The following is a 7050-nucleotide window of genomic DNA, read 5'->3' as shown; positions in this document are numbered from 1 at the left end:
TAAATAGTAACACCGGGAATTCAGTAGAAAAAATGGACACAGCTAATGGCCAGTTCAAAGAAGATGAAAAAACAGCTAATGGAAATGACCCAGTATCACTAGTAATCAAGGAAATGCAAAATAAAGTGATGTTAATCTACTTTTTTCCCCCAATGATTTTAAATCATAGAAAAGTGATTATATCTAGTGACTGTGTCAAAAACAAGACAATTCCACTGTCGGTTATATAAATTTATGTGTGTATATACTGTTTGAATCATTATTCTTCAAAAGCCAAAGTGTACAAAGGTAGGTAAATGTATAATGGCAAAAATAATTTTTAATGGTGAACTCAACTCTATTAGAAACTATTAGAGTACTGGGTAAATGGGTAAGTTAATTATGGTATATGCATTCAATAGAATTACATGCAGCTGTTGAAAAAAGAAGTATAAATGTGTATATAGCCATAGAAGGATAGTTGTATTACACTAAATGAAAAACATTTTCAGTCTGTGTTCTAATATAAACTCATAGTTGTAATATCAAAAATAAAACTTGAAATATGTATTTTTCTGTTTTTCTCTGCCCTGTTTTCCATGCCTCCTCCCTTTGAGGACACCATCTCTTCTTTTCCTTTGAGCAGCTGACACACTGTACTATATGGTTTTGATGGGTCTTGGCTAATCAGATTCTCTCTGGAGTTTGAGAGGCAGTTGGGTCTGTATCATCCAATGGCAGTTCCCTAAAGGGATGACACTGGTGTTCTCATGGCTGAGATCTTTGGGGTCACTCTAGTTTTTGTGCTTTCTAAGGCTGTAATTCCTCGAACTACCTGCCATTCTTCCAGTACTTCATTTTTTACCTACATTGCTCATTTGCTTGCAGTTAAAGAAGCTTAACCAATACAGAGTTTGGTATGAAGATTAGGTGATAGGCCATAGAATCTTTGGAAAATTTGAGGTATTAGGGATTGGTTTTTAGTTGAGATGGAGCAAGTAAGACTCCCATTTCTTTTCTAGCCTAAGAAAGTGAGAGCTCATGGTGTGCCCTGGGTAAACATAGAAGTAAATTATTATTTGTAGTCACCTGAAATGAGTAGAGGTCAGGATCCTGGATTATGGCAGCTTAAAGAGAAAGAGGAATGCTAAGTCCAAAGAGTGTATATGATGCTGGTGGGGTCTTTGGAAGGTGACTAGGTCATGAGGGCAGAGTCCTCATGAATGGGATGCCACCCCAGCTCATGGAGCAGAGGGGGCCACACCCCATCCTTGTGTCCTCCTGAAAACCAACTCCACACCTGGCATGTGCACTGAGAGCCTGTAATATTGGTAATGGTGTCTGACAGTAGGTCCTCTCTCTCTCTCTACCTGAAAGTAGGATGTCCCCTGTCTGGCATCTCTGATGCTCAGGGCATCCCCCAAAAGACAAATTGGCTCTGATGTCCTCCTGCATTTTGGGGGCTGGGTCATTTGTGGATTATTCAAATAAAAATGAACCCCATCATGGAACCAGTACTCGTGAGTTAGGAATGCATAAGACATCCTAAGGTATGGGCAGAGGTGCAGGGCACCTGGACCCACAGACCTGCCTGAGCATCACCAAAGTCCCACCTGCTGGCTGGTATGGATCCTGATCAGGGGCTCTGGAAGAAACAGAGGCTCAGCCTGCAGCCCCCACGGTTCCTCCCAGGCTTCCCTCTCCTGGATCCATTTACCCTTCTCACACACACACACAAAGACAGCAGCAGCAGTGGTATTTCTGCATTGAAGGAACCAGGTACCTGCCTTGGTACCATCTGGTTCCCAGAGCTTCTCCTTCAGGGAAGAGGAGAGGCAGAGAGTGTTAGTTAGCCCCCAGCTGTTAGCCTTTAGGTGAGGTCGGGCTGGTGACTGTGCCCAGAAGAGGAACTTCAGACCCTCAGGGCCTTAGGGCTTGGTCAGCTCTGGAAGAGCCTCTAGCCCCACCTCCCTAGGTGCCTTAGTTTGGGAGGGCTGTCATAATGAAATGCCACAGACTGGGTGACTTAACTACAGAAAGGTGTTTTCTTACAGTTCTATAAAATTGAGGTGTGGGCAGGGTAGGTTTCTTCTGAGGCTTCTCTCCTTGGCTTGTAGATGGCCACCTTCTCTCTGTGTCTTCATGTGGTCATCCCTCTGTGCTGTCTGTGCCCTAACCTCTTCTTATCTCGTAAATTGCTGGTAGGGGTGTAAGATGGCACAGCTGTTCTGGGAAACAGTGTGGCAGTTTGCTTAAGTAAGAAAAAACTAAAAATACAAATACCGTATGACCTAGAAATTGGATCCCTGGGCATTTATCACAGAGAAATAGAGATTTATGTTCACACAAAACCTGTCATAAGGAAACAACAGTGAAAGGGCAATCTATGGAATGGGAGAATATTTGCAAACCAAATATCTGATAAGGGTTAATGTCCAAAATATATGTGATTTTACCACAATGAAAAGAAAGAAAAAAAACAAAAAACATCTGGAATAGCCCCAAAGTGGAAACATCCCAGATGTGATACCCAAATTGTGGTATGTCAATACCATGAGATAGAATTTGGTAATAAAGTAATAAACTGATAGGTATTAACAACTTGGATAAATCTCGAGAATTATGCTGAATGGGAAATAAAAAGCCTATTGTATAACATTTTTGAAAAAATTATGGATGCAGAGAACAGATTATCGATGGGGTTACAGAAGGATGAGGTCTGGAGGAAAAATGGGTGTGGTTATGAAGAGCCATATGGAGGCACCTAGCGGTGATGGAAATATTCTGTATCTTGGCAACATCTACATCAATATCCTAATTCTGATATTGCAAGATGTCATTGTTGGGGACAACCAGATGAAGGATACAGGGGATCTTTCTGTATGGTTTCCATTTTATTTTTTGCAACTGCACGTGAATCTACATTTATCTCAAAATAAGATACCCAGTTAAGAAATCATGAGTCACCACCTAAGATTATCTAGCTGATTTTTATATTTCTGTGGTCATTCATTCAGCAAATGCTTTTGTACCTGGATTCCAGGTTTATGGGGTAAGAGGGTCCCAGCCAGGAGACCTGGTTCCTCCCCCGGCAGCCCCACTTGGCTCTTGTGTCTGCATCGCTCTCCTCACGTGGAAAGTAGCTTGGTTGTGAGGACTGAATTGCGTTCATAAGTCATAAAATGCCAAGTACAGAAGCCGGCACAGAGGAAGCATCGGAAGAAGGGTCAATATTTTCTCTTACTGTGGTCAGTTGCTTCTTTGCTTGAGGGCGGATCAGCGTGAACATCGGGTTCTAGAAAGCTCTCCGGAATTGTCCCTCAGTGTGGTCCTTAGGCCGGGCTGCAGGATGGTACAGAGAAGAGTTCCTCTGCCTCCACCCAGGACCCCTCCTTTTCTGGAATTTTCCCTGCCAACTTCTTTCCTGCCCCCTCTCTTCCTCTCCCGTCTTCCTCCTCAACGCTGCTTTGCTTCCTCCTCCCTCCCTGTTCCTTCTCCCACCTCCCCCTCCTTTCCCCCCCTTCCCAGGCCTCCCCTCTCCGCCCTTCCCCTCCCTGACCCTTCCCCCCGCTCTCTCTCCCTCCTCCCTCTCCCCCTCGCTCTCGCCCCGCCCTCTCCCTCACTCCTCCCCACACACACCCCGCCTCCTTGGTAGCGGTGCGGCTGGGACCTCCGGGAGATGGAAGGGCGCGATCGGGTCTCGGGTGAGCTCGGCTCCGCTCGGCTCCGCTCGGCTCCGCTCGGCTCCGCTCGGCGGGAGGCCCGAACGGAGGCGCGGCGCGCGGGCCTCTGGGTAGTGTAGTCCGTCCGACGGCGCAGGCGCAGTGCGGCCGGGCGGGCCCAGCGGGCGCGGGTCATTGTCCTGGCGGAGCTGCGCGGTGAGTCCGGCTGCGGGCGGGGCGGGGCGGGGCGGGACGGAAGGAGGGGGCGGGGCGGGGGCGGGGGCGGGGCCCGGGCCCCCGCCCCTCCCTCCGCTCCCCCTGCGCGCGCCGACCCTCGCCCGGGGCAGGGGGCGTGCGGACTGCGGGCGGGGAGGGGCAGGGGAGGGCTGCAGGGCTGTGGAGAGGGGGCTCCGGTCGGAGAGGAGGCGGATCGGTGTCCCTGACCGCGTGTGCGCCGGCCCTGCCATCGTGCCCGTGTGTAAGTCAGAGTGAGTCGGGGCGGCCCCTGCGCGCCTGCCTGTGCGGTGTGTCTGGGTGCGCACCTGCGTCCGGTCCTGGCCTGTCCACGTGTGTGCGCGCGTGTCCCCGACGGTGCCGCCCGGGCGCACCTGCGTCCGCTCCTGGCCTCTGGGTCTGTGTCTCTGGGGGTGAGGCGTGTCTCTCTGAGGCCCACCCCTGTCGGCGTGCCCACCTGTGTCTCTGTCTTTGGCCCCTGCTGGGTGGGTGTGAGTGCGTCTGGGTGTGCCCCTCCCAAAAGCCTGTGTGGAGGACCGGGTTTGGCTGGACAGGTGGGCCTGGCCTGGGGCCCCCAGAGTCCCCAGCTCCTCCCAGGCCCTCCCAGACTTGCCTGGCCTGTAGAAGGCCCTGGAGGGCCTGGGAGCCTGAGGGCCAGGAAGTGTGTGGGTGACAGCATTTGGGGCTGGGGGGGGGTGCTCCTTCTTTTCCCGCCTCCTCTCACAGGGCCTTCTTAAGGGGAGTCCTGACCCCTACCCCGTCCTGACCAGGGGTTTATTTGCTCAGGGACTGTGTATTGGGCACTCAGAGTGCTGTTCTGGGCACTTGGCTGGGACTGCCTCGTTTAGAGGCCTTCCAGGAACTCTGAGGAGGGAAGCCCTCATCACCCCCATTTTACGGATGGGGAAGCTGAGCACAGAGACTAAGTCACCCAGCTCTATACCCAGGCATCCGGGCTCCAGAGCCCCCACGCTTAGCTACCAGACAAATGGGAAATTCTTTTTTCCTTTCAACTCATGGGAGACCAAGTTCCAGGATCTTCCCCCTTGGGATTCTCCGCTAGAAACAATGGAAGGAAGGAAATACCAGAAAGCTCAGAGGAAGAGGAGGAAGGAGGGAGCCACTGGCTTTGCGGCAGCACAGATCTCGGGCCACGCTGGGTTCAACAGTCACCAGCCCTGTGTATGTGTCACTTTACAGGGCCACTGTGAGTTCATGGGCTCCTTTTTAAAAAAAAAATTTTTTTTAATTACAGTTTGTGATTCCACTGCTGTAAGGACACATATAATCTGGGTTGGATTACAGTCACCTTTTTTGATATTAGGGGTCCTTGGCTCACCGTGCCTCGTGGGTGAGCTGGCTCTGGTTCTGTCCACGTCCAGCCAAAGGAGCCAGTGTTGCTGACCTCACAGTGCAGGGCTAGGAGTCAGAGGCCGCCAGTCCAGAACGAGTAACATTTAAAAAGTTAAATCTTTTTTCAAACATTATGACAGTAATAGAAATTATTGCATCCAGGGAAACAAAAGAATACGAAGGAAGACAACGAATAACGCCTCCTTCTCATTCCCACTTTGTCCCCTCAGGGCACCACCTGGTGTCCATCATTCCATGGCCTTCCCCAGGCTCAGAAATGCTGCACGGAAACACGCCCCACCGTGTTTTTACGCAGAGATTTGTCTTTACGCAGAGAGGTTAAAGTTAGGTATAAAACTCTCGTCTAACTTGTGTTTCTCACTTAGTGACATTACAGATGTGAGTAGATGCAGAACTAACTCCTCCTTTGTAGAGACGACCTGATCCTTCATAATACGGCCTCTCCCTTACTGATGAGTACTTATTGTTTCCAGGACTTTTTGTTGGTTGGTTGGTTGGCCTTTTGCCTCTAGGAATTGTGTTACGATAAACGTCTTTTTCTATGTTACAACCTTTTGCGCAGAGCTTTTATTGCTATGGGCAGAGTCTCAGACAGGGTTCTGGGTTATGGGGTCTGTATATTGCCAGCTCACTTTCTGGAAAGGTGAGAGACTCCCATTCCTTCAGCTGTGTGTGAGAGGGCCCATTTCTTTGTGTCTTTGCCAACACTAGAAGTTTGCTTATCTGTTCGTTCCCTCTGTGTTCGGGAGCCTCCTGTGTGCCGTACATTGTCCAAGATGCCGGAGACGCTGTGCAGAAATGATCATCTCTGCTTCCCGGGGGGTTGCATTCTGGTGGAAGGAAGACAGATGAGGAACTTGAGAACACCTCTTTAAAAAGACCGTTGTCGACGATCATGTGTGCTATAGTGAGATGGTGGAAGGGGTGGGGGTTGCCACTTGAGCTCAGGGGCCTGGGGGTGGGGACTTACTTCCCCAAGGAGGTGACTCTTAAGCTGACTGGGAGATGGAGCTAGCCATGGGAAGAGCATCCCTGAAAAGGGAGCACCAGATGTGAAGGCCAGTGCGCCTGGGGCCAAGTGTTGGAGGGGACAGCGGAGTGGAAGGGGGATGGCCAGCAGGGGCAGACCATAAGGGCCACGTGGGCAGCTGGGAAGACTGGATGATTTCTAATGCCGAGGGAAGCCATAGGAGGATTTTAAGCTGGAGGACATGTTTATTGAGGGCTTGCTGCAGGCCAGACGTGGTGCTGTGGAGTCTGTGGACAGGAAGTGGTAAGAGACCCCAGCCCACGCCTTTGTGAGCAACACTGGGGCTTCTTAGCCTCCACGCTATTGGCAGTCTTTGCTGTGGGGGCCGTCTTGTGCAGTGTAGGATATTGAGCAGCATGCTTGGTCTGCGCCCTCCAGATGCCCACAGCAGCACGCTCCCCCAAGCTGTGGCACCTACTAATGTCTCCAGACGTTGTCAAATGTTTCCTGGGGCCAAAATCACCCCCTAGGGGAGAACTGGGGTTCTAAAGGCTTCTGCCCACCTGTCCTTTATGTGTGAGTTAAAATCGCAACTTTTTGCTTGTAAAAGTGGGGGGCCCTTTGGCCTCAAAAAGACCTCTCTTTGTCTTCATGGTTCTCACACTTTAAGAAACTCGTTTGGAGGGGCCCCTGGGTGGCTCAGTCGTTAGGCGTCTGCCTTCGGCTCAGGTCATGGTCCCAGGGTCCTGGGACCGAGCCCCGCATCGGGCTCCCTGCTCTGCGGGGAGCCTGCTTCTCCCTCTCCCGCTCCCCCCGCTTGTGTTCCCTCTC

The sequence above is a fragment of the Neomonachus schauinslandi genome, chromosome 16 (genome assembly GCF_002201575.2).
Source record: "Neomonachus schauinslandi chromosome 16, ASM220157v2, whole genome shotgun sequence".
Taxonomy (NCBI): Eukaryota; Metazoa; Chordata; class Mammalia; order Carnivora; family Phocidae; genus Neomonachus; species Neomonachus schauinslandi.
This window is presented reverse-complemented; position numbering follows the sequence as displayed.